Raw genomic sequence first — 27075 nt, forward strand, 5'->3', positions numbered from 1 at the left:
AGGCGCGACAAGCGCTGCAGGAGGTCCAACGGGTTGTTTCCGCTCATCAGGTTTATCGAGTGGATCCCTCCATTGCTATCACTGTTTTCATTGCTATTCCAGACCTCCATCCTACAGGTATCATTGGCCAGTGGAATGCACAATGGCCTGATCCTTTGCATATCCTAGAATGGGTCTTTTTGCCTCATCAGCCGAAAAGAACCGCAACCATGGTGTTTGAATTGGTCCCTTCTCTGATAATCAAATGCCGTCAACGGTGTTTGTAACTGATGGCTGCAGATCCTGCAGTAATTGTCATTCCGATCTCAAAGGAATACTTTGAGTGGAGCCTCATCCATAGTGCTCCTTTGCAAAGCACGCTGCAAAACTTCTCAGGGAAGATCACTTACCATCTGCCCAGCCATAAATTACTGCAGTTGGCAAAATCAACCATACTTTCCTTGCGGCTGAGAAATAGCTGAGTGCCGGTGCAAGGACCCACTGCCTTTACGGATGGTTCAGGGAAAACTGGGAAAGCCATTGTTACCTGGAAGGAGGGATCGGAATGGCAGGTGCTGAAGGAACAGGAGTCAGGCTCTGCTCAGTTAGTTGAATTAAGGGCTGTTACCATGGCTTTTCAGCGATTCTCACAGGAACCTTTGAATTTGGTTACTGACTCTGCTTATGTAGCAGATATCACCCAACGCTTAGATTGTTCCCTTCTGAAGGAGGTGTACAATGTGGCTCTGTTTTCGCTGTTGCAAACCTTGTGGTCTGCAATTCAGGCTTGAGTGCATCCGTATTACATTCTGCACATTTGAACCCACACCAATTTACCAGGTTTTCTAACGGAAGGCAATGCCAGGGCTGACATGCTGGCAAACCCTGCATGGGTAGGGCCTCAGCCTGACAAAATTGCACAAGCCAAGGCATAGCACGGTTTCTTCCATCAAAGTGCACATACCCTGCAGAAGCCGTTTCATTTAACGCCAACCGAGGCGCGCGACATTGTCAGCGCTTGTGCTGACTGTCACGGATTCACTGCGCCTTTGCCAGCAGGAGTAAACCCCAGAGGGCTAAAAGCCTTGCAGATTTGGCAAACGGATGTAACTCACATCCCTGAATTTGGTCGGCTGAAATATGTGCACGTGTCTATTGACACTTTCTCCTCGGCTATGTGGGCTACTGCTCACACTGGAGAGAAGGGCCGTGATGTCATTGCCCATTGGAAATTGGCTTTCTCAGTCCTGGGCGTGCCAGCTTCTGTGAAAACCGATAATGGTCCTGCCTACGCCTCGGAGAAGACGTGGCAGTTTTTACACCTATGGGGTGTAGACCATACCTTTGGTATCCCACATTCTCCTACTGGCCAAGCCATTGTTGAACGCGCTCATGGTACCTTGAAGCGTGTTTTGGGCAAGCAGAAAATGGGAATGCATGGAGAAACCCCACAGAGCCAGCTAGCAAAAGCTTTGTATACAATTAATCGCCTTACAGTACCACAAAATTCAAATAATCCTGTTATTCTGGATCATTTTCTCTCATTGCAGTCTGCAGGCGACAGACAACTTCCCCGGGCAAAAGTCTGGGTGCGGAATTTACTCACTAACCAGTGGGAAGGCCCTCATGAGCTTATCGTTTGGGGTCGTGGGTATGCTTGCGTTTCCACAGATACTGGGGTATGGTGGCTACCTTCAAAATGCGTTCGCCCTGACCTATGGCACCAGAGGCAGAACAGGCAACCTCCAAATGATGACCAGAATGCCAACCATCCAAATGGCGACCAGAATGTAGAGCATCAGCCTAATGACTCTTCTGATAATGACCAAGATGTCAACCATCAGGCAGATGGTCCTTCCACAAGCAGAGACTGAACTTTAAATTTCTTGTTATGGAGTCAGATAGTTAAAGCCTTAAGGACATATTTAGAATTAATAACTGATGTAGATTTCTATTTGGCATTAATAATAGAGTTGTTATCTTATAAAACAAAAAGGGGGAATTGTAGATACAAAAATGCTGTTAGAGAGGATTTTCTTGCTATTTTCTAAGTCCATGAGAGACTTTTCTCTCACGCAGAAGAGGTGGCAGGGAATGTAAACAACCAAGCCACCTGCAACCTTGAAAAGTCTTGTTTATGGTATAGTAGAAAAATATTTTGACAATGGATGTTTTAGGATTTTAGCCAATCACCCCCAAGGGGTGGCTGGTCCTTTGTCCAATTAGACTATGAAGAAAAAAGTCTATAAAAGAGTTTGTAAAATAATTAAATAAATCAATCTTGCTGCACAACTCCTGCCTGCTGGATCATCTCCTCCTCCTCCTCCCTATGGCTGCGGGACACGGTGCTATACCGTAGGAACCAGGCCTGCGGTAATAATCCCTCTGATCATATTTTGGGGCAAATGATGACAAATCTATCTCTTTCTATGGTACCACTGCAAAAATGCCTTTTTCTGCAATCCCCCTTGCTGTTTTTTCAGCTAAACAATTTCCAGTTCAGGGGCTGTTTTCCCTTTTTGATGACCCTTGCAATGCATGATAGCTACTTCCGTAGGCTTCCAAATGCTCTGTAAAAGTGCAAGAATTTATTTAGCATGCTTAACTTCATTACCTTGAGCAGTCAGCAGGCCACGTTCCTTCCAAATAGCTCCGTGGGCATGAGCAACACTGAAGGCATATTTGGAATCAGTCCATATGTTCACCTTCTTCCCCTCGCTCAGTTCTACAGCTCTCGTTAGTGCAATGAGTTCAGCTTTCTGTGATGATACATCTGGAGGCAAGGCTTTTGCCTCAATGATTTTATCTGAGGTGGTTGCGGCGTAACCGGTCATCCTCCTACCGTTTCTTATGAAGCTACTCCCATCAGTGTACAATTCCCAGTCTGGATCTTTCAAAGGAACATCTTTCAGGTCTGGTCTGCTGGAATAAGTTTCCTCTATTGTCTGCAAACAGTCATGCTCAGGCACACCGTCAAGTAACGTGGATGACAAAAACATCGCAGGGTTTATCACAGAAGTTGTCTTTAGGGTAACATCATCTTGTTCTAACAACACAGATTGGTATTTGAGCATCCTGCTAGGGGAGATCCAGTGTCCCCCCTTTTGCTCCAGCACATTTATCACTGCATGGGGTACATACACAACAATGTGCTGCTCAAGGGTGAATTTACGGGCCTCCTGTATCAGAAGGACTGTGGCTGCCACAGCTTTCAAGCATCCTGGCCAACCCTGGGCTACATTGTCTAGCTGTTTTGAGAAATAGGCCACAGCTCTTCGCTGGTCTCCAAGGTGCTGTGCCAGTACCCCCAGAGCAACATTCAGTCTCTCATGTGTAAAGAGTTCAAAAGGTTTAGTCGAATCTGGCAGCCCCAGAGCTGGGGCTGACATCAGGGAATGTTTCAGCTGTTTAAATGCTGCCCTGGCATTCTCTGTCCACATGATTGTCCCTTTTTCAGCTGCTTTAAGGACCTCAAATAAAGGTCTTACCAGTATACCGTAGTTTGATATCCATAGGCGACACCAACCTACCATTCCCAGGAAGGCCTGCATCTTCCTTATGGTATGGGGCTCTGGAAGTCGACAGATGGCTTCCTTCTGCTCTCTGCTGAATTGTCGATGTCCACGGAAAATTTCCAGGCCCAGGTATACTACTGTTTCCCTGGCAACCTGTGCCTTCTTTTTCGAGACTCGATACCCACTTTGGCTTAAAAGGTTCAACAGACTTACAGTGAGCTTTATGCAGTCATCTCTCATCTTGGCCACTATCAAGATGTCATCAACATACTGGAGAACTGCTTTTCCTGGTTCTTGTTTCCTCCAGTCCTCCAGCTCCTTTACCAGCTGGTTTCCGAATATGGTTGGGCTGTTTTTGAATCCTTGTGGTAAAACTGTCCAGGTGAGCTGGGTTTTTCTCCCTGTTTCAGGATTCTCCCACTCAAAAGCAAAGAGTTCTTGGCTATTCTTATGCACAGGAATGCAGAAAAAGGCATCCTTGAGATGTAAAACAGTGAACCACCCTAATTCATTTGTTAGTGTTGTCAAAAGTGTGTAAGGATTCTCCACCACTGGGTCTATGTCCTCTGTTATCTTGTTGATTTCTCTCAAATCCTGTACCAACCTGTAGCTTTTACCATCAGCTTTCTTTACTGGCAAGATTGGTGTGTTGCACCTGGATTCACATTCCACTAACAACCCAAATTTGAGAAACTTTTCAATCACAGGTACCAATCCCTTGCGAGCTTCTAATTTCAGAGGATATTGTCTTTGCCTTACTGGTGTAGCCCCTGCTTTGAGTGTGATACTCACAGGTTCAGCTTTTTTGGATCTCCCAGGAGAATCATTGGCCCACACTATTTGAATGACAGCCTCTTCAACTTCTTTGGGAATTTTTCCATGGCATTCCTGTACAAGTATAGCAGCTGCTTCGATAATTTTAGATTCTGGGATTATAACTTTCACTCCCTCCTCCTTGGCAAACTTAATTTCTGCTTCCAATTTTTCCAGTAAATCTCTGCCCAATAATGGCATCGGGGAATTTGGCATATACAGGAACTGGTGAGTGACCCAGTGTTTTCCCAATTTAAATTTTAAAGGTTGGAGAAAAGGCCTTGTTTCACTTACCCCTGTAGCTCCAATCACATCCACAGTGTCTTGACTCAGTTTACCTTTTAAAGTATTTAACACAGAATACGTTATTAACTCAACAACCACCCATTTCTGGTATCGCTTCAGCTTTTCCATTTGACTGGGACACTGGGATCCCAGCCAGGGTTTGCTAGGGGATAGATGTCATTAACTGACCCTTGAAGACTCCCAGTTGCAATCTGAGTTTCTATAGCAGATATAGCAGCCTTGTTGACCATTTCTCTCTCAATTTTATCCAATAATTCATCTAGCATAACATTTAGATCACCCCAATCTGGGTTTTGGGATTTTATGGCCATTTCTACACGCATAGCTACTCTCTCCGGGTTGTCCCTGTACTTCCCAATTGAGTTTTTCCACTGCTGTAACTCCCCGAGGGAAAATGGTATCTTTATATAAATCACTCTTTGATTTCCCACAGCCTGTCTCAGAGGTGCTTCTAATGCAAGTTCTTCCTCCCCCCCCTTTATCTGTTTTGGACCTTGTGTGTTTAGTGATGGGACTGACTGCTTTTATAGGTTCTTGGGCTATCCTGCCCCTTCTTCTATCACCCTCCCCATGAGAACCATCTGTATCAGAATCATCCCATTCACTTTTGATTGAAATTGCTTCATTGGTTTTAAAGATTGTTCCAGCCGAATGTTGATCAGGAACTGTCTCGCTTTTTGCGGCAGTGGAGGGGTAGGGAGACGGGCTGTAAGCAGGTTCTCCCGTCCCTAGCTCCGCAAGAGGCGCCTGGGTCGGGGCCATCCCGTCTACCCTCAGCTTTAACATTGGCCGCGCCGCACGGTGGGGAGAGCGAGCAGCTCCTCCTGTCTCTGGCTCAGAAACCAGCGGTTCTCCGTACCAGGGAATGTCGCCGCAATTGCCTGTGTCCATTTCTGCCTTCACTTCCTGTGCTGGTTTGGCCAAATTTAGAAATATATCCTCTGAGAGAAGGCAGGTCACCACCCCTCCCCCACCAGGTTCAGGGAAAATAAGTTTTCCTCAAAGGAAAGTGAAAGAAATAAAAACTATTTACTTAACAAACACACGGGAAAAGAAAATAATGCTAAATAATAAAATCTCTCACTGTGGCGAAAAAGCCTGGGAAAGTGTTAGAGTCCTCCCTTTGGTCTCCTCGGAGCTGGGGCTTGGCCCAGGGCCAGGCCCTCTGTGCCCAGTGGAAAGTTCTCCTGATGTGTTCTGATAGTGAAGCAGTCCAGTAGAAAAGGGAGAAAATCTGAAATTCCAGGGAAGGGGAAAAAAAATTCAACTCTCAGTCTCTCTCCGGAGAAAAAGAAGCTGAACCACTGGCCAAAAACTGGCCTGGGAGCATCAAGCCGGGTGCCTCCTCCCTCCCCTGCCGCAGCTGGGAAAAAAAAAAGTTTCTATCTCTGTGTGTCCTTGAACAAGCTGCAAACTGCTTTGAAAAAGTTTTACTCAGTTTTTCCTTCCCCGTCTCAGGCTCAGTTTAGAGGCATAGAAAGGTACAAGAATTAATTTCTGGGCATAGGGCAGCGATATGTCACCCCAAGACAGGAATTACTGTTGTAACTGTAGTGAAGGGGCAAGGTGTGGATTTTGTGTAAATTGTCCACTTTCATTCTGTGTTGTGATAATGGTGTTTTGATTTTTGTGGGGGGAATTTTTGTCCTGCTTTTTTTTGGTTGGTTTTGTTGATTTGAGTGCAGGTTGTGTAATGAATGTGATAATTCTTAATTATGTGATCCATAGAGGCAAGGGGTGGAAGCATCAGCACTTTCTCTCTAACATTCTTCCCCCTTCAAGGGGCTAGGAGTGGGCAAGATCCTGGGAGGGGACACACCTAACCCAGCTGACCCAAATTAACCAAAGGGATATTCCATACCATATGACATCAGCTCAGCTATAAAAGCTAAAGGAAGGAGGAGGAACATGGGGCATTCGTTATTTATAATATTTGCCTTCCAGAGTGTCCCGGTTTGAGACAAATTTGGAGGAATGTCCAAAATTAATGTCCTCTGATAGAAGGCAGGTTACAGCCACCCCTCCCCCACCAGGTTCGGAAAAAAACATTTCCTCAGAGGAAAGTGAAAGGAAAAAACCTATTTATTTAACAGACACAATGCACAATTGTAAAGGAATAATGCTAGATAATAAAACCTCTCGATGTGGAGAGAACATGGTAAATTCTCAGAGTCCTTTCCTTGGGTGTGGTCTCTCTCTCCTCTTCGGAGCTGGGTCGGCCTGGGCCCCCTCCAGGCCGAGGGATAAGGTCTCCTGGTGTGTTCTGGTATTGTTGAACAGTCCAGAAGAGAAGAAGAAGAAACTGAAGTCCCAGGAAAACAAAGGAGTTTAACTCTCCGTCTCTCTCTTCTGAGAAAAAGAGCCAAGAGCCAGGAAAAACAGGAAGGTGCTTGCCTCAGCTCTGCAGCAGCAGCAGCAGCAATCTCTGTGTCTTTGGAGCACAAACTGCTTTGAAAAGTTCGTCTGGCTTTTTTCCTTTCTCTTGCACCCAGTTTTAAAGACACAGAAAGGCGCAGGAACCATGTCTGGGCATAGAGCGGTGATAGGGGATACACATCATAAAGTCACCCCAAGACACAGAGCAACCACTCTGCGTGCTGAAGCCCTGCTTCCTGGGAAGTGTCTGAACATCACTCACTGATGGGAGGTAGAGAATAAAATTGTTTTTCTCTTTGCTTATGCATGCACAAACTTTTGCTTTTCCTTTAGTAAACTGCCTTATCTCAAGTTGTTTTCCATCTTATTTTCTCTCCCCTATCCATCTGGGGAGTGGTAGAGTGGCTTGGTGAGCACCTGGTGTCCAGCCAAGGTCAACCCATCACAACTTCAACTCTGAACCATTGAAGGAAAAGTGGAAAGGACCATTCCATGTCCTCCTGGTAACTTACACCACGTTCAAGGTAGAGGAAATCAAACCCTGGGTTCATCACATGTGGGTAAAGCCAGTAACCACATATTGTGAGCCTACAGATGTGGGGTATGCCCAGCCCCTGCCCTGGACGGAGGCCTGCTGATAAGGAGATTGCATAACCTCCCAGCAGAATCCCCTTGGAAAAGGCAGCACTTTTCGGTTGGGGTGAGAGAAAACAAGAACCATGATCCTCTGGGAGACCCTATGTAGATTCCTTGTAACGCATTGGCTTCTACCCTCTCACACCCACCCTTGTATCCCTATAAGATCTATACTTCTCTGGATGCTAGGAAGGGCTGGCAGAGGAATTTTCCTGTGAAACTTTTCTTTCTCATGAGAGGGCAGTTAGAGAAATCCAGCTTCTCACAGCTTCTCTGTGAAAGCTTTCGTTCTCATGCAAACTGGATGGACAACAGTTTGAGAGAATGTAAACCATTTTTACACCTGCAGGTTTTTATGAGAACTGTGAAAATTATTTTCCTTCTTTACAAATAATATTTGGAAATGGGTGTCTTACTGCTCAACCTATCACCTTGAGAGGTGATGGGTCAATAGGTCAATCATGTAATTTCTCTTTTGCGAACCATGCTATAAAAGGTATGGGTGATTAAACGAGGCTGCTTTGGCCATACGCGTCTGACCTGGACTTATGTCATGATTTTTGCCATCTCTCTGGGGATAACAGCGACAACCTTTGTTACAGGGGGGATACTGAAACACGTGTATCAATCAACAAGGCCCGTGGAAAAGAAATATATATAGACCGATTCTTGATAGATGTTTCAGAGAGATCTTTATTTTCCCAGCCGCATGGCTGAGGATCTGCCCAGGAACTGCTCCAATCACGGGACCCGAGGGTCCTTGCCCACGCAGGGGAACACAAAACAACCAATGGGGAACGAGGCTGATCAGGGGCTAGGGAAACCCCGTGTCTCCCCCCTAGGGCCCCTCTCCCAGGGCCACATGGCAGGGAGGGAGACCCCAACAACCCTTCTCCCCTGTGGATACAAAAATGCTGTTAGCAAGGAATTTTCCTGCTTCTTCTAAAGCATGGGATACTTTTCTCTCTCATAGAAGATATTCGCAGAGTTTATGGACCGTGAACACCTGCGACCTTGTAAAAGTTTTGTTTATAGTACAGTAGAAAAATATTTTGATAATGGATGTTTTAGGATTTTAGCCAATCACCCCCAAGGAGTGGCTGATCCTTTGTCCAATTAGACTATGAAGAAAAAAGTCTATAAGAGAGTTTGTAAAATAATTAAATAAATCAATCTTGCTGCACAATTCCTGCCTGCTGGATCTTCTCTCCTCGTCCTTACAGCTGCGGGACACGGTAATATTTTACGGCATTAATATTTGGTGCCACCAACGTGATCTGCACGCTGTGACGTGTCCTGCTGCTGCAAGCCAAGCCGAATTTCTCTAGAGGTACGCTGTTCCCCTTCCCCCCCGGGACCGGGAAGTCCGACGGGACTGAGAAAATGGCGAACAGCAGCTCACAAACAAACGCTGTGGTGATGGTCTGGAAAGGTGTCTTCAGTATAATGCACACCTCCATTCCTGAGAACTCACTTCGGGAATTATTAGATTGGGCTGCTTTGCAAGGAATTCCCATGGACAGAGACACTGCCCTGGACTTTAGGCTATGGCAGGAGTTCAGCTGTGCCGTACGGCACAAGCTCCCATATGGGGACCCAGCAGCATTAGAATTATTCCGAACTTGGCGTTCGTTATTTATTCTGCTGACAGACCTTGACTGTGGCAGCAGAGCTGGCTCGCCTATTTTGGTGATGAGTGACGGAGGAATGTCCAAAGGGGATCCTGCTGATTGGGCTTCAGGGGCTTGTGGTGCTGGATCCGAAAACCCCCCCCCGGCTTCACAGGCAGAGCCTGCACCGGCTCACCCTGCACAGTCACAGGACTCCGCGGCCCCCAGGGACCCCGCGCCGGTAGAGGCGGGGGTGTCGGGGCAGCAGGAGGACGCACAGCCTGCCTTGCCGCTCGGCTCGGCGGCAGCCACAGCTTATCCAGGGCCGTGAATTAGCGGTTTAGCCCGTTGGATCCCCCATGGCAGCTCCTAGCCCCTCTGCGCATGCGTCAGCTGCGCCAGGAATGCCCGGATCTACCTTCTTGGCCGGCGTAGCCCTAGGCGTGACTGCACCGAGACTGCCTGGCTGTGGTCCATTGCCCTCCATGGCGCTGGACTGTTCTGCGCAGTCACAGAACCGATCAGTCGACCTATTAATACGTCATTTGCCTTTGTTGACGGAACTGCTGAATGTCTCACGGCAGTTATCGGTACTGCCACACATATCACAGCAGCTATTGGAACCGCTGAATATATCACGGCAGTTGTCGGAACTGCTCAGCTTGCAAAAGCAGCTACTGCAAATGCCAGAGGCACCCCACCGTGCAGGGTGTGCCAGGCCTGCGCCACCTGCACCGCTCTCGGGAGACGTGGCTCCGAACCAGGAAGTGGCACGGCTGGTGCTGAATCCAGAAGTAGCGCTGCCACGGGAAAACCCGGAAGTGGCGGCGGTGGCCGCGGTGTCAGAGACCGGGGCAGCGCCGGCGCTCCAGCTGCCTGCAGAACTTGGACCAGTGACAGAAGCGGCGAACGCGGCGGCCGTGCCCTGGCCGGCGGCGCCAGGCGCAGCCGCAGCACAGGGACCAGCAGCGGTGCCCGGCGCTGGCGCAGTGCAAGAGACAAGTACAGCGTTGGGCGCGGCCGCAGAGCAGGGACCAGTGACGGCGCTAGGCGCTGGCGCGGTGCAAGAGACGAGCGCAGCGCTGGGCGTGGCAGCAGCCCCGGAGATGGCCGCAGCAGCCCCAGCACCAGTTCGGTCGGAACCGGCCGAGATGGCATCCCGTAAAGAGGCTGCTGTTCAAACTGCAACGCAGCCAACTGTAGTCTGTGCTGTCTGTTCTGCCTCTGGTCAATCTGCCCCTCTCCCTCCACCCCTGTTCGCTCCCAGCGCCTCAGAGTTGCCTTTGCCTGATGATTCCTTGTCGGGAAGTGAGGCAGATGAGGTTTTGGCCCCAGGGCGTAAAGCTGCCGTAGCAGCTGCTGCAGATGCCAGAGGCACCCCGCCACGCAGGGTGTGCCGGGCCCGTGCTGCCCACGCCACCAGCGAGAGATACGGCGCCTAACCCGGAAGTGTCGCAGCGAACAGCTCCAAACGTGGAACCTGCGACGGCCGCCACGGCCACTGTGTCAGCGACCGGCACAGCGCCGGCGCTCCAGCCATCAGCAGAACCGAGACCAGCGACAGAAGCAGCGGACGCGGCGACCATGCCCTGGCCGGCAGCGGCGCAGAGCGCAGCCATGGCGCAGGAGACAGACGCAGTTCTGGAAGCGACCGCAGCGCAGGGGCCAGCGGTGGCACCGAACGCTGCCGTGGAACAAGAGACGGCAGCGACTCTGCATGCGGCTGCAGCCCTGGAGACGGCAGCAGCAGCTCCAGTACCAGATCGGTCGAAACTGGCCGAGACTGCATCTCAAAAAGAGGCTGCAGTTCAAACCACAGCACAGCTGACTGCAACCTCTGCTGTCAGTTTCTCTTCTGGTCAGCTCATTCCTCCCCACCCACCTCTGTTCGTTCATGGCACCTCAGAGTTGCCTTTACTCGATGACTCATTGTCGGGCAGTGAGGCAGAAGAGGCTTTGGCTACAGGGCGTAAAGCTGCCATAGCTGGGCGGCAAAAGAAAAGGCTGCTCCGGTCTCACCCTTGGACCTTTCCAGACTGCACGGTGACAGTGCGTCCAACCCACTACAATAATTTCTTGGAGGCAGTTAAGATGTGGGCTTTAGAGAAGGGAGATTGAAAATTATTGGAAACACTTGGAATGCCAAAAATATTTGAGGATTCTGGGGGTAATCGGGAAGCTGTTACACTGCATCCTGAGGCTGTGCCAGTAGTTCAGGATGGTAGTGACTCTCCAAAAGGGGAGATCCAAGCTTTCCCAGTGTATAAGGCTCTCCCAAATTCAGGCGAGCATGATAAGCATGAAGTAATTGCTTGGAAGGTTGCCCAGGATCTGCAATCCAAGGTGGCACAACATGGGCTCAGTTCTGCTGAGGTTATGCAAATAATAAGGGTGATAAATACAGATTTGCTTTCTCCATTTGATATCAGACACATGGGTCAAATCCTATTTCAACCTGTAAAATTTGGAGTTTTTGAGAAAACCTGGAGAAAGCCGGCCAACAGGACTGCATTAGGGAATATACAGCTCCCTGCTACCAATCCTAGAGGGACAGCGGGAATGGATGCTTTGATGGGGACTGGTCCCTTCTCTGATCCCAGCCTACGGGGTACTTTTTCCTCTAGAATCCTGCAGCAAGCTCAACAGGTCGGCATGGCTGCCCTGTTGAAAACCATAGAGTTGTCTGCTCCTAGAAAGCGATATACTGAAATAGTTCAAGGGAAATCAGAGTCATTCCTCTCTTTTGTAGAGAAAGTCACTGCTTCTCTCGAGAAGCAGGTTGAGGATGACGGGTTAAGACAGTTGTTGTTAAGGCAGTTAGTGAGAGATAACGCAAACGAGGAGTGCAGAAAAATCATAGATGCCTTACCAGGAGAACCTGAGGTAACAGACATGGTCGAGGCCTGTGCTAAGGTGGGATCTGGGAACCAGAAAAGGTCTGCTTTGGCTGCGTTCCTGCAGCCTGTTCACCCATCTTCGGTTTGTGAACCAAAGAAACCCAAACGTGCGAGAAAACATAAACGGCCTAAGCTGAGCCAAAAAGGGAACGCACTGATCCCCCAGTGCAAGAGGTGTGGCAGACCAGGGCATTGCCTGGACTATTGTAGATCTCTGACTCATGCCGATGGTCGGCCAGTGTCGGGAAACTTCTGTCAGGGTGCAAGGAGGGGGAATTGCTCTCCAATGCAGTCGCTTCCCCAGAGGGTGGCACAGGTACAGGCACAGGCCTACCCAGCCGCCCTAGAGACAGCACCCAGGGATCAGATGGTTTTGACGTCCACACCTGTCCTGGTTTGAGGTGTATTCTATTACCATCCTCATGAGCTGTTGAAATCAGATGGGGCAGTGTTTCCTTGCCTCCTCCCCCCAGACTATCTTTCTGTTAATGGCCCATCATTGTCCTGCTGCATGACTCAGAGATAACTCCCTCCAGACTATCTTCTGTTAACGAGCCTAATCAACACTTGGCCTCATGACTCATTACCCCATTGTGAGATGCTCCAACCAGAGGGAGGAACCAAGCATCCCATCGTGGATATAACTGGGACTCTGAGCACCAAAGGGACTGGGGTTCCACTGGATTTCCAGAGGACAGGAGCTACACAGCCACCGCTGGATTTTCTGAGGAAGAGCAGACCCCTTCTACTACAGGATCACCACTTCAGAGGATTGCAGCCACCATTCCACCAGACTGCTACCACTACCCTGCCTAATAGGGACTCAGGTTGTATCTTGACTCTGTCAGTGTTTTCTTTTACTTTCTTTTCCTTTTCTTTAATTTCCATTAAATTGTTATTCTGACTTGGTGCCTCTCACTGGTTTGTTTTCAAACTAGTACATAATTTGGCGCCCAATGTTGGGCTAGGCTGCTGAGAAAAGTCAGAATTACAGTTTTGTATTGTAGAAGCCACCTACTCACTATGGTGCTCAACATGCTTACATGGGTCTTGTACCTAGCTCTCTATATCTTTCCGCACATGGGGACCTATCTGCCGATTGTAATGCTCCTGTGTAGACCAGGGTATGGTATAAAATTTGCTTTATTAGTGTATTATGCCTACTGCATGATAACCTCCGAGACAATGAACATAATTCGGAATATATACTCAACTTTGTCTGCCTGTCCTACTTTAGGCTGCTACATCTGGGGCCTCAACAATCATACCCAGCCCCTGGGGGGAGGATTAAAAAATGTTTTTTTTCCAGCCTTTCAGACCGGACACAGCAGTTTTTGAAAATATTGAGTTCCCTGTGGATGTTAAGGATGGAATAATCTTTTTGGCAGTTCTTTTCTCTTTTTTCTCCATGACCTGCACTGTGTACACCATGCTTAGGATCAGAGCTATGGCACAGCATCCTCAGGATGAGAGGAAAAAAAGGAGCCAAGCAACAAGCACAATGTCCACACCGATTGTCGCAAAGAAGAAAGGAACCAAAAGCAAAGTGACAGCATCCATCTCTACTCAGACTGTCACAGAGGAGAAAGAACCCAGACCCAAGACCACAGCGTCCATGTCCACACAGACTGTCACAGAGGAGAAAGAACCCAGACCCAAGACCACAGCGTCCATGTCCACACAGACTGTCACAGAGGAGAAAGAACCCAGACCCAAGACTACAGCGTCCATGTCCACACAGACTGTCACAGAGGAGAAAGAACCCAGACCCAAGACCACAGCGTCCATGTCCACGCAGACTGACACAGAGAAGGAAAAAACCAAAGGAGCTGTAAGCATCTCCACACAAACTGTCATTGAACCAGAACAGCCCAAACTGATTGCAGTTGCCCCCGTGCAGAAGAAGAAATCAAAAAGCAAGTCAGTCCGCATAGTGACTGACAAGGATGCAGCAGGACCTTCGCACCCAGCAGAAGAGGCAGAGCCGGAGATCATCACTCGGTCACTATCCCTGGGTGAGCTGTGTGACCTGCGGAGGGAATTCACACGCCAGACAAACGAGTCCATCCTGACCTGTCTGCTCCGCATTTGGGACGCTGCAGCCAATGACACCATTCTGGACGGAAGTGAGGCCAGGCAGCTGGGATCTCTGTCCCGGGATGTGGTCATTGACCAGGGGATCGGGAGAACCCAAGAAACTCTCAGCCTCTGGCGGCGACTGCTTACAAGTGTAAGGGACAGGTACCTTTGTAAAGAAGACCTCCAGGTGCACCAAGGGAAATGGAGCACAATGGAACAAGGTATCCGGTGCCTGAGGGAATTGGCTGTGCTGGAGATCATTTTCTCAGAAGACGAGAGATTTCCTAAGAGCCCAGATGGTGTCCAGTGCACGTCACAGATGTGGTTGAGGTTCGCATGCCTTGGACCAGAGATATACTCCCGTTACCTGGCAACGCTGCAATGGAGGGAAGGCGAGGACAGGGTGGGCGTCTTGGTGAACAAACTGAGGATTTACGAGGACACTGTCACAGCCCCATTTCGCACCCATGTCTCATCCGTGGAAACAAGTCTTTCAGCTGAGCAAGTCCGGAGTTTGATTGAAGAAGGCCATCAGAAATTGAAAAAGGAACTTAAGGAAGAGATTTACCAGATCTCGCCAGAACCAACAAGAGTCTCTGCCATTAGGAGCCGGCGTCCCCCAACCAGGGAGAGAGGATACACCCCACGAGGTAATCTCTGGTTTTTCCTTCAGGAACATGGAGAAGACATGAGTAAGTGGCATGGAAAACCCACCTCCTCCTTAGCAGCCAGGGTACGTGAACTAAAAAGAGGGACAAATACCACAAGAAGCGCATCTAGAGTCAACATTGCTCCGGTCTCTCACACACAGAACTCCAGACGATACCAGAATGATAGTATGACTGATCCTCTTGAAGGGACCTCAGGAACGTATTCACCGGAAGGGAGCAACATGCACCAGAACCAGGAATAGAGGGGCCCTGCCTCTAGCCAGGTAGAGGAAAGGGATAATCGGGTCTTTTGGACTGTGTGGGTCCGATGGCCTGGCACAGCTGACCCACAAAAATACACGGCTTTGGTTGACACAGGCGCTCAATGTACTCTGATGCCATCAAGGTATGTGGGAGCAGAACCCATTTCCATTTGTGGGGTGACAGGAGGATCCCAGCAGCTGACTGTACTGGAAGCTGAAGTGAGTTTAACTGGGAACGAGTGGCAGAAACACCCCATTGTGACTGGCCCGGAGGCCCCGTGCATTCTCGGCACAGACTATCTCAGAAATGGATATTTCAAGGACCCAAAAGGACATTGTTGGGCTTTTGGGATAGCTGCTGTGGAGACAGAAGATATCAGACAACTGAGTACATTGCCTGGCCTCTCAGATGACCCATCTGCCGTGGGACTGCTAAGAGTTGAAGAACAACAGGTACCAATCGCCACAGCAACAGTACACCGTCGGCAATACCGCACAGACAGAGACTCTGTGGTTCCTGTCCATGAGATGATTCGTAAACTGGAGAGCCAAGGGGTGGTCAGCAAGGCCCATTCACCTTTCAACAGCCCTATATGGCCAGTGCGTAAGTCCAACGGAGAATGGAGACTGACGGTGGATTACCGTGGCCTGAATGAAGTCACACCATCATTGAGTGCTGCTGTGCCGGACATGTTGGAACTTCAGTACGAGCTGGAGTCCAAAGCAGCGAAGTGGTACTCCACTATTGACATTGCCAATGCCTTCTTCTCCATTCCTTTGGCAGCAGAATGCAGGCCCCAGTTTGCTTTCACTTGGAGGGGTGTGCAATACACCTGGAACCGACTGCCCCAGGGGTGGAAGCACAGTCCCACCATTTGCCATGGACTGATCCAGACTGCACTGGAAAAGGGTGAGGCCCCAGAACATCTGCAATACATCGACGACATCATCGTGTGGGGAAACACAGCAAAGGAAGTATTTGAGAAAGGAGAGAAAATCATCCAGATTCTCCTGGAAGCTGGCTTTGCCATCAAAAGGAGCAAAGTCAAGGGACCTGCCCAAGAGATCCAGTTCCTGGGAGTAAAGTGGCAAGATGGACGACGTCAGATTCCCACCGAGGTCATCAACAAGATCACTGCGATGTCTCCACCGACCAGCAAGAAGGAAACACAAGCTTTCCTAGGCGCCATAGGTTTTTGGAGAATGCACATTCCTGAGTACAGCCAGATTGTGAGCCCTCTCTACCTGGTTACCCGCAAGAAGAACGATTTCCACTGGGGCCCTGAACAGCAGCAAGCCTTCGCCCAGATCAAACAGGAAATTGCTCATGCGGTAGCCCTTGGCCCAGTCAGGACAGGACCAGAGGTGAAGAACGTGCTCTACTCTGCAGCCGGGAGCCATGGTCTGTCCTGGAGCCTCTGGCAGAAGGTGCCTGGTGAGATTTGTGGCCGACCACTGGGATTCTGGAGCCGAAGCTACAGAGGATCTGAAGCCAACTACACTCCCACAGAGAAGGAAATCTTGGCCGCCTATGAAGGAGTCCAAGCTGCCTCAGAGGTAATCGGCACAGAGGCACAACTCCTCCTGGCACCCCGACTACCAGTGCTGGGGTGGATGTTCAAGGGAAAGGTTCCTTCCACGCATCACGCCACTGACACCACATGGAGCAAATGGATTGCTCTCATCACACAGCGTGCCCGTATTGGAAACCCGAATCGCCCTGGGATTCTGGAAATTATAACAAACTGGCCTGAAGGTGAGACTTTTGGATTATCTTCTGAAGAAGAGGAAAAGCAAGTGACTCGTGCTGAGGAAGCCCCACCATATAATGAGCTACCGGAGACTGAAAGACGTTATGCCCTCTTCACTGATGGTTCCTGCCGAATTGTAGGCACTAACAGGAAGTGGAAAGCTGCAGTATGGAGCCCCACACGGCAAGTTGCACAAGCTACCGAGGGACAAGGTGGATCGAGTCAGGTTGCAGAGCTTAAAGCCGTCCAGCTGGCTTTGGATATTGCTGAACGAGCGAAGTGGCCGAGGCTCTATCTCTACACCGACTCGTGGATGGTAGCTAATGCTCTGTGGGGATGGCTGGTTCGCTGGAGAAAAGCCAACTGGCAGCGCAGAGGGAAACCCATCTGGGCCGCTGAGATTTGGCAGGACATTGCCGCCCGAGTAGAGAAGCTGACCGTGAAGGTTCGACACGTGGATGCGCACGTACCCAAGAGTCGGGCTAATGAAGAACATCGCAACAACGAGCAGGTGGACCGAGCTGCCAAGGTGAAAGTATCACAGGTGGATCTGGACTGGCAGCACAAGGGAGAATTATTCCTAGCTCGTTGGGCCCATGATGCCTCTGGTCATCAGGGGAGAGATGCAACATACTGATGGGCCTGTGACCGAGGGGTGGACCTTACCATGGACAGCATTTCACAGGTCATCCACAGCTGTGAGACCTGTGCTGCAATCAAACAGGCCAAGCGGGTGAAGCCTCTGTGGTACGGTGGACGATGGTCAAAGTACAGGTATGGGGAAGCCTGGCAAGTTGATTACATCACCCTTCCCCAAACCCGCCAAGGCAAGCGCTACGTGTTGACCATGGTTGAAGCAACCACTGGATGGCTGGAGACCTACCCTGTGCCTCATGCTACAGCCCGGAACACCATCTTGGGCCTGGAAAAGCAAGTCCTGTGGAGACATGGCACCCCAGACAGGATCGAGTCAGACAACGGGACTCATTTTAAGAACAGCCTCATCAACACCTTGGCCAGAGAACACGGTATCGAATGGATATATCACATTCCTTATCATGCACCAGCTGCCGGAAAAGTTGAACGCTGCAATGGACTACTTAAAACCACCCTAAAGGCACTTGGTGGGGGGACCTTCAAAAATTGGGAAGTGAACTTAGCGAAGGCTACCTGGATGGTCAATACCCAAGGGTCCATCAATCGAGCTGGTCCTGCTGAGTCTGAACCCTTGCACACAGTGGATGGAGATGGAGTCCCTGTGGTACACCTGAGAGGTATTTTAGGAAAGACTGTTTGGATTAATCCTACCTCAGGCAAAGGCAAACCCATCCGTGGGATTGTCTTTGCTCAAGGACCTGGTTGCACTTGGTGGGTAATGCAAAAAGATGGGGAAACCCGTTGTGTACCACAGGGAGACCTAATCTTAGGTGAGAACGGTGTGTAGGGTTTCATTGTATATATATATATATATATATATGTATGTGTGTTTAGAGTTTAAGAAGGTATTGATTTGGGATGATGTAGATGGTAATAGAATAAGGGGTGGATAATGTCCTGGGTTGAGGTGTATTCTATTACCATCCTCATGAGCTGTTGAAATCAGGTGGGGCAGTGTCTCCTTGCCTCCTTCCCCCCAGACTATCTTCCTGTTAATGGCCCATCATTGTCCTGCTGCATGACTCAGAGATAACTCCCTCCAGACTATCTTCTGTTAACGAGCCTAATCAACACTTGGCCTCATGACTCATTACCCCATTGTGAGATGCTCCAACCAGAGGGAGGAACCAAGCATCCCATCGTGGATATAACTGGGACTCTGAGCACCAAAGGGACTGGGGTTCCACTGGATTTCCAGAGGACAGGAGCTACACAGCCACCGCTGGATTTTCTGAGGAAGAGCAGACCCCTTCTACTACAGGATCACCACTTCAGAGGATTGCAGCCACCATTCCACCAGACTGCTACCACTACCCTGCCTAATAGGGACTCAGGTTGTATCTTGACTCTGTCAGTGTTTTCTTTTACTTTCTTTTCCTTTTCTTTAATTTCCATTAAATTGTTATTCTGACTTGGTGCCTCTCACTGGTTTGTTTTCAAACTAGTACAACACCGCAGCCGCAGTCGTCTTAGACTCTAGCGGTATTTATAAGGTTCCCTTGGATGCATATGGACCCTTAGCCCAGGGATCCAGTGCGATGCTGGTGGGAAGACCTGATGTTGCCCATCAAGGAATCTTAGCGCACTCAGGAGTTATTGATGCTGACTTTAAAGGTCAGATTTGCGCTATGGTCTCCACGCAAAAACCCTCTGTAACTATTCCTGAAAAGACCTGCCTTGCTAAATTAGTGCCTTTTAAGTCTTGTGTCCCCAGGATGGAACAACTCACGAAGATAACGGCAGTGGATCTACAGGACTTCCGCAGGCCTTCTGGGCTGCAGACATCTCTGACCAAAGGCCACAGATGACATGTACCCTGATCCTGCCGAACGCCCGTCCACCCCGGATTCAGCTTTGAGGTTTGATTGATACGGGTGCTGATGTAACTGTCATCTCCTTCTCTGCATAGCCTCCCTCATGGCGTCTAGCCCCTGTGGGATCGGCCATCGTAGGAGTAGGAGGAACCACACAGAGCTATTTAAGCTAATGGCCTGTGATGGTGAGGGACCCAGAGGGATGCACAGCTACAATTAGGCCTTATGTTACTACCACTTCCCTTAACCTTTGGGGACGGGATGTGTTGGCAGCTTGGGGGGTACGGATTGGGACAAATTTTTAGCAGGGGTCACTGTGCGTAAGGGCACACAGCATCCTACACTGCCTTTGCGGTGGCTGACTAACACACCAATCTTTGAGCCGCAGTGGCCCCTACCAAAAGAGAAGTTAGACGCCCTCCATCAGCTGGTTCAGGAACAGTTACAACAGGGGCACCTTGAACCTTCTACTAGCCCCTGGAACACTCCTGTTTTCGTAATTAAGAAGAAATCAGGGAAATGGAGATTATTGCAGGACCTCCGGAAAGTTAATGCAGTAATGGAAGGTATGGGGGCATTGCAGCCTGGCATGCCCTCTCCCACCATGATTCCTACGGGGTGGGACATCTTGATCATTGATTTGAAGGATTGTTTTTTCACAATTCCTTTGCATCCTGATGACAAACCGAAATTTGCCTTTACTGTGCCTGCCATTAACAATGCTGAACCTGCTAAGAGATACCAATGGAAGGTCCTCCCTCAAGGGATGAGGAACAGCCCAATTATCTGTCAGTGTATGTTGCCCAAGCTTTAGCCGGAGTTCGCAAGCAGTTTCCTGATGCACGCTGCTACCATTACATGGATGATATCCTGGTGGCAGCATCCACCCAGGATCAGCTGCTGAGAATACAGCCTCCGCTGCTTGCTGCTCTGCATGCCTATGGATTAGAGGTAGCTCTGGAGAAAGTTCAACAGCTTCCTCCTTGGAAATATTTAGGAGTAAAAATTTTGGACCAAACTATCCAGCGCCAAAAGCTGCAATTCCTGGATTCCATGAAAACCTTGAATGATGCTCAGAAACTGCTGGGTGTCGTCAATTGGTGACGACCTTATCTAGGTCTAACCCCAAAGCAACTTTCCCCGCTTTTTAATACATTAAAAGGGGACCCCAATCTGAATGCACCTCGGGAGTTGACTCCAGAAGTGCAACGAGGGCTGAAGGAGGTCCAACGGGCTGTTTCCGCTCGTCAGGTTTATCGAGTGGATCCCTCCATTGCTATCACTGTTTTCATTGCTATTCCAGACCTCCATCCTACAGGTATCATTGGCCAGTGGAATGCACAATGGCCTGATCCTTTGCATATCCTAGAATGGGTCTTTTTGCCTCATCAGCCGAAAAGAACCGCAACCACGGTGTTTGAATTGGTCGCTTCTCTGATAATCAAATGCCGTCAATGGTGTTTGTAACTGATGGCTGCAGATCCTGCAGTAATTGTCATTCCGATCTCAAAGGAATACTTTGAGTGGAGCCTCATCCATAGTGCTCCTTTGCAAAGCGCGCTGCAAAACTTCTCAGGGCAGATCACTTACCATCTGCCCAGCCATAAATTACTGCAGTTGGCAAAATCGACCATACTTTCCTTGCGGCCGAGAAATAGCTGAGTGCCGGTGCAAGGACCCACCGTCATTACGGATGGTTCAGGGAAAACTGGGAAAGCCATTGTTACCTGGAAGGAGGGATCGGAATGGCAGGTTGTTGGGGTTTTAGTTCTCCTCCTGTTTTTTTTTCTTTTTCTCTAAAAGGAATTTTCCCCATACATGTTGCCAGGGGGAATAGTTGCTGGGTGCTTAAGAAAAACAAAGGACTTGGCCATAGAGGGAGGGGTGCATCTCTTTCACCTAGGTATGTGGGCAGTCAGTTCCCAGTGTTTGGATGGAGAGAGAGACTGCTTCTTGAGCTGCTTTCGTCCTACCAGAGAAACCCTGGGATCCCAAGCCCGCCTTTCCCTGCCCCGCTGGGAGCTGGGCTGTGGCCACCCTGCCCCCGCTGTTGCTTCGAGCCTTTGCTACTCTGCAGCCCTGCCGCGCCCTGCCTGCCGAGACCTCTGAAGGGTTCCCACCACAGCTCCTGAGTTTGGATACATCTTGTCTGCCACCTGGGATTTGTGCTCGTCCCTGCTGTTCCAGCCTGCTGTTCCTGAGAGTCTGGCCAGAAACCAGGATCAGTTGCCCAGGGATTTGTGAAGCTTTTGTTCCATCCCTCCCCGGGATCCCAGGCCACCAGGCCTTATGTTGCTACCACTTCCCTTAACCTCTGGGGACGGGATGTGTTGGCAGCTTGGGGCGTACGGATTGGGAAAATTTTTAGCAGGGGTCACTGTGTGTAAGGGCGCACAGTATTCTACACTGCCTTTGAGGTGGTTCATTAACACACCAATCCCAGTCAGACTCTGCTCAGTTAGTTGAATTAAGGGCTGTTACCATGGCTTTTCAGCGATTCTCACAGGAACCTTTGAATTTGGTTACTGACTCTGCTTATGTAGCAGATATCACCCAACGCTTAGATTGTTCCCTTCTGAAGGAGGTGAACAATGTGGCTCTGTTTTCGCTGTTGCAAACCTTGTGGTCTGCAATTCAGGCTCGAGTGCATCCGTATTACATTCTGCACATTTGAACCCACACCAATTTACCAGGTTTTCTAACGGAAGGCAATGCCAGGGCTGACATGCTGGCAAACCCTGCATGGGTAGGGCCTCAGCCTGACAAAATTGCACAAGCCAAGGCATCGCACGTGTAGTGGTTTGGTCTAAAATACTCATTACTGTTTATCTTCTGTGAGATAAGAATTAGGAGAAACCCAAAGCAGGCACCAAACTTGAAAGAATATAAATAAGTTTATTAACAGACCTAAAAGAAGAAAAGGAAAAGAAAAAATTATACCACCTTCAGAACTCTCCTCCTCCCCCCACCTTCCTCCCTTCTCCCACTAACAATGTAAAAAGACAACCCTTAAGATGTTCAGTCTCTTTACCACTTCCATAATAACCTTGTTCAGTCCATTTAGAAAGAGAAGTCTCTTCTTGCTCGTGCTATGAAAACATTATCACAACGAGACAGCCGCCCACTTCCAAATATTGTTCAGTCCATTTAGGAAGAGGAGTCTCTCTGCTCGCGATGTGAGTCCCTTCCCCTGACTTGCAGCTTTTCCCGCAACTGCTTTCGAGGGTCCACTCTTGAAGTTTTTTGGGGTACAATTTTAAGGTTGAGCCATTCAGAAACTAGAACAGAGGCCCTTCTCCTTCCCTGGGAGCAAAGGGTCTTCCTCATCTTCATCGTTAGGACTATCTCTGGGATCATCTCTAGGAATTGTGGTTTTTCTCCTTTCCCATTTGGAGCAACAGTCCTCATTTGGTTCATCTCTCCCTGTCCAAGCTTCTCATAAAATTACCGCTGCGTCAGCATCTGCCTATCTCAGCGCAGGTGCTTCTGCTTATGAGTTGAACACTCCACCCCCCAGATCTTCATGAAATTACAACGGGATACTCTGATATATCATAGCTTCACAACAGACTTTCAGCTTTAAGCATCTCCTCTCTCTCTTCCCTCAGGTTTTCAGCTCTTCACAGCAATAAAGGGTTAATCTCACCTCGGCCTTGCAGCTGTGTGGCTTATCGCTGTTGGTCACCTGACCTCTGCCGGACAGAGGTGCCGCTTTGCTGAAATCTTGGCTGCAGTGGAGAGGGGGGAGAGCCAAGCTTCTCCGGCTGCCCACGGCAAGGCAATGGGGAGGGTTCCACGGCTGGAACAAGCCCATGGCTCCAGGCTGGCCATGGCCCGGCCCGGCCTGGCCCAAGCAGGGCCTGGCTGGGCCTGCTGGCCCCCGCACGGGGCCTGCAGCCACCTGTCCCAGCGCCGGAAACAAGAGAGAGCTTGGGGGGGAGTTTGTCTATTCTTAAGTGTGTATCACAGAGGCGGTCACAACTTTAAGTGGCTTAAAGAATTGTCCATATTCAAACTGGCCAGCTGATAGGTTCTATCAGGTCCCAGAGGAAGCTGTAAGCATCCCTTAGCAAGGACATCCCTTCCGGGACTATCCTTGCTAACCTATGACAGCACGGTTTCTTCCATCAAAGTGCACATACCCTGCAGAAGCAGTTTCATTTAATGCCAACTGAAGCGTGCAACATTGTCAGCGCTTCTACTGACTGTCACGGACTCGCTGCGCCTTTGCCAGCGGGGGTAAACCCCAGAGGGCTAAAAGCCTTGCAGATTTGGCAAATGGATGTAACACACATCCCAGAATTTGGTCGGCTTAAATATGTGCACGTGTCTATTGACACTTTCTCCTCGGCTATGTGGGCTTCTGCTCACACTGGAGAGAAGGGCCGTGATGTCATTGCCCATTGGAAATTGGCTTTCTCAGTCCTGGGCATGCCAGCTTCTGTGAAAACCGATAATGGTCCTGCCTACGCCTCAGAGAAGGCGCGGCAGTTCTTGCACCTATGGGGTGTAGACCACACCTTTGGTATCCCACATTCTCCTACTGGCCAAGCCATTGTCGAATGTGTTCATGGTACTTTGAAGTGTGTTTTGGAAAATCAAAAAGGGGGAATGCATGGAGAAACCCCACAGAGCCAGCTAGCAAAAGCTTTGTATACAATTAATCACCTTACAGTACCACAAAATTCCAATAATCCTCGTATTCTGAATCATTTTCTCTCATTGCAGTCTTCAGGCGAGACACAACTGCCCTGGGCAAGAGTCTGGGTGCAGAATTTACTCACTAACCAGTGGGAAGGCCCTCATGAGCTTATCGTTTGGGGTCATGGGTATGCTTGTGTTTCCACAGATACTGGGGTACGGTGGCTACTTGCAAAATGTGCTCGCCCTGACCTACGGCACCAGAGGCAGAACAGGCAACATCCAAATGATGACCAGAACACCAACCATCCAAATGGCAACCAGAATGGAGATCATCAGCCTAATGACTCTTCTGATGATGACCAGGATGGCAACCATCAGGCGGATGGTCCTTCCACAATCAGAGACTGAACTTTAAATTTCTTGTTATGGAGTCAGATAGTAAAGCCTTAAGGTCATATTTAGAATAAATAACTGATGTAAATTTCTATTTAAGATTAATAGTAGAGTTGTTATCTTATAAAACAAAAAGGGGGAATTGTGGATACAAAAATGCTGCTAGCAAGGAATTTCCTGGCTTCTTCTAAACCATGGGATACTTTTCTTTCACATGAAGAGATTAGCAGAAGTTCTGTAAACCATGAACACCTGCGAACTTGTAGAATTTTGTTTATAGTACAGTAGGAAAATATTTTGACAATGGATGTTTTAGTATTTTAGCCAATCACCCCCAACGGGTGGCTTATCCTTTGTCCAATTAGACTATGAAGAAAAAAGTCTATAAGAGAGTTTGTAAAATAATTAAATAAATCAATCTTGCTGCACAATTCCTGCCTGCTGGATCTTCTCTCCTCTTCCCTACGGCTGAAGGTTGCAGTAATAGAAGGACTCTGAAATTTTCCTAGGTTTCTCTCCACAGCGAGAGGTTTTATTATTTAACATTATTATCCTTTTGACCTGAACGTGTTCACCTAAGGGTCCTTAAAATAAATACCAAGATAGAATCCCTTTTCCCCTTCTAACCATGTATGACTCTTGATTTTAAGACCAGGAAAAGGCATCAACAGTTTTATAAGTTTGGTTCATTTGCATATCAGGGTTAATTCTCCAATTAAAACTTCAGTTAATGATGTAAGTTCCCCAATCTCATCCCCCCATGATGACCATGATGTGTGTTGGTTTACACATTTTTGGCCTAGGACAGTCTGAGTGTCCTTGGAGAGCAGGCCTGGAGAGGCTTTGTTATGTCCACCTAGCATGAGAGAGCAGAAATTAACAGGCTACAAGAAGCTTCAGAGTTACACACTAGGCAGTACAGGATTTAAAAAATATGAAAGTTAAAACCAAAGGCATCATTCAGGAGACTTATTCGTAGAGTTCCTTGGGAAGCAGCCTTTCAAAACAAAGGAATCCAGGAAGGGTGGGCCTGCTTCAAAACAGAGATCTTGAGGCGACAGGAACAGACTGTCCCTGTGTGCCGAATGATGAGTCAAAGACGCAAATGTCCAGCCTGGATGGGCAAGGAGCTTTTGAAGGAAATAAGTAATTAAAAGAGGATGTATCATCTTTGGAAGGAGGGTCAAGTATCTCAGAAAATATTAAAGGGGGATGTTTGGGCATGTAGAAAAAAATTAGAGAGGCCAAAGCTCAGTTAGAACTTAATTTGGCAACTTTTGTTAAGGATAATAAAAAACATTTTTACGAATATATTAATGGCAAAAGGAGGAGTAAGAACAACCTTGGTTCTCGACTGGATGCGGGAGGGAATTTAATGATCGCAGACAGGGAGAAGGCGGAAGTGGTTAACGCCTTCTTTGCCTCAGTCTTTAGCGGAAACACAGTTTGTCCTCAGGACAACTGTCCTCCTGGGCTGGCACATGGTGTTAGGGAGCAGGATGGTCCCCTGTTATCCAGGAGGAGGCAGTCAGAGAACTGCTGAGCTGCTTGGATGTTTATAAATCTATGGGACCAGATGGGATCCATCCCAGGGTGATGAGGGAGCTGGCAGATGAGCTTGCGAAGCCGCTCTCCATAGTTTACCAACAGTCCTGGCTCACTGCTGAGGTTCCAGATGACTGGAAGCCAGCCAATGTGACACATTCACAAGAAGGGTAGGAAGGAGGATCCTGGAAATTATAAGCCAGTCCGTCTGTCCTCGGTACCGGGTAAGGTAATGGAGCAGTTTATACTGAGTGCCATCACACAGCACCTACAAGACGGCCGAGGGATATGACCCAGCCACCGTAGGTTTAGGAGGGGTAGGTCCTGCCTGACCAACCTGATCTCCTTTTATGACCAGGTGACCCGCCTGGTGGATGCAGGAAGGGCTGTGGATGTTGTCTACCTGGACTTCAGCAAGGCCTTTGACACTGTCTCCCACAGCACACTCCTGGAAAAGCTGGCAGCCCACAGCTTGGACAGGAGCACTCTTTTCTGGGTTAAGACCTGGCTGGATGGCCGGGCCCAGAGAGTGGTGGTGAACAGTGCTGCATCCAGTTGGCAGCCAGTCACTAGTGGTGTCCCTCAGGGATGTGTGCTGGGGCCAGTTTTGTTTAATATTTTTATTGATGACATGGATGAGGGTATTGAGTCCTTTATTAGTAAATTTGCAGATGACACTAAGCTGGGAGCGTGTGTCGATCTGTTGGAAGGTAGGAGGGCTCTGCAAAGAGACCTGGAACGGTTGGATGGATCGGCAGAGTCCAAGAAGATGAAGTTCAACAAGTCTAAGTGCTGAGTCCTGCATTTTGGCCACAATAAACCCCTGCAATGTTATAGGATGGAGACAGTGTGGCTGGACAGTGGCCAGGCAGAAAGGGACCTGGGGGACTGATGGACAGCCGACTGAACATGAGCCAGCAGTGTGTCCTGGTGGCCAAGAAGGCCAATGGCATCCTGGCCTGCATCAGGAATAGTGTGACCATCAGGACCAGGGAAGTAATTTTTCCCCTGTGCTTGGCACTGGTGAGGCTGCCCCTCAAGTACTGTGTCCACTTCAAGAAGGACGTTGAGACACTTGAATGTGTCCAAAGGAGGACAACAAGGCTGGTGAAGGGCTTGGAACTAAAGCCCTATTGGGAACGACTGA

At 49.0% G+C, this 27075-nt stretch overlaps 1 long non-coding RNA gene across 1 annotated transcript in view; it reads left to right on the forward strand.

Annotated features, from left to right (window-relative positions):
- The window catches only part of LOC138102897 (uncharacterized), a 40589-nt gene extending 15871 nt beyond the window's left edge, over nt 1-24718 (forward strand). Inside the window, exon 3 of the long non-coding RNA XR_011147604.1 lies at nt 24196-24718. This is a non-coding gene — a long non-coding RNA (uncharacterized lncRNA). The remainder of the gene's footprint in view (nt 1-24195) is intronic.
- Nucleotides 24719-27075: the final 2357 nt, after the last annotated feature.

Source organism: Aphelocoma coerulescens, assembly GCF_041296385.1.
Source record: "Aphelocoma coerulescens isolate FSJ_1873_10779 chromosome W unlocalized genomic scaffold, UR_Acoe_1.0 ChrW_unloc_scaf_4, whole genome shotgun sequence".
In the NCBI taxonomy this organism is placed as follows: Eukaryota; Metazoa; Chordata; class Aves; order Passeriformes; family Corvidae; genus Aphelocoma; species Aphelocoma coerulescens.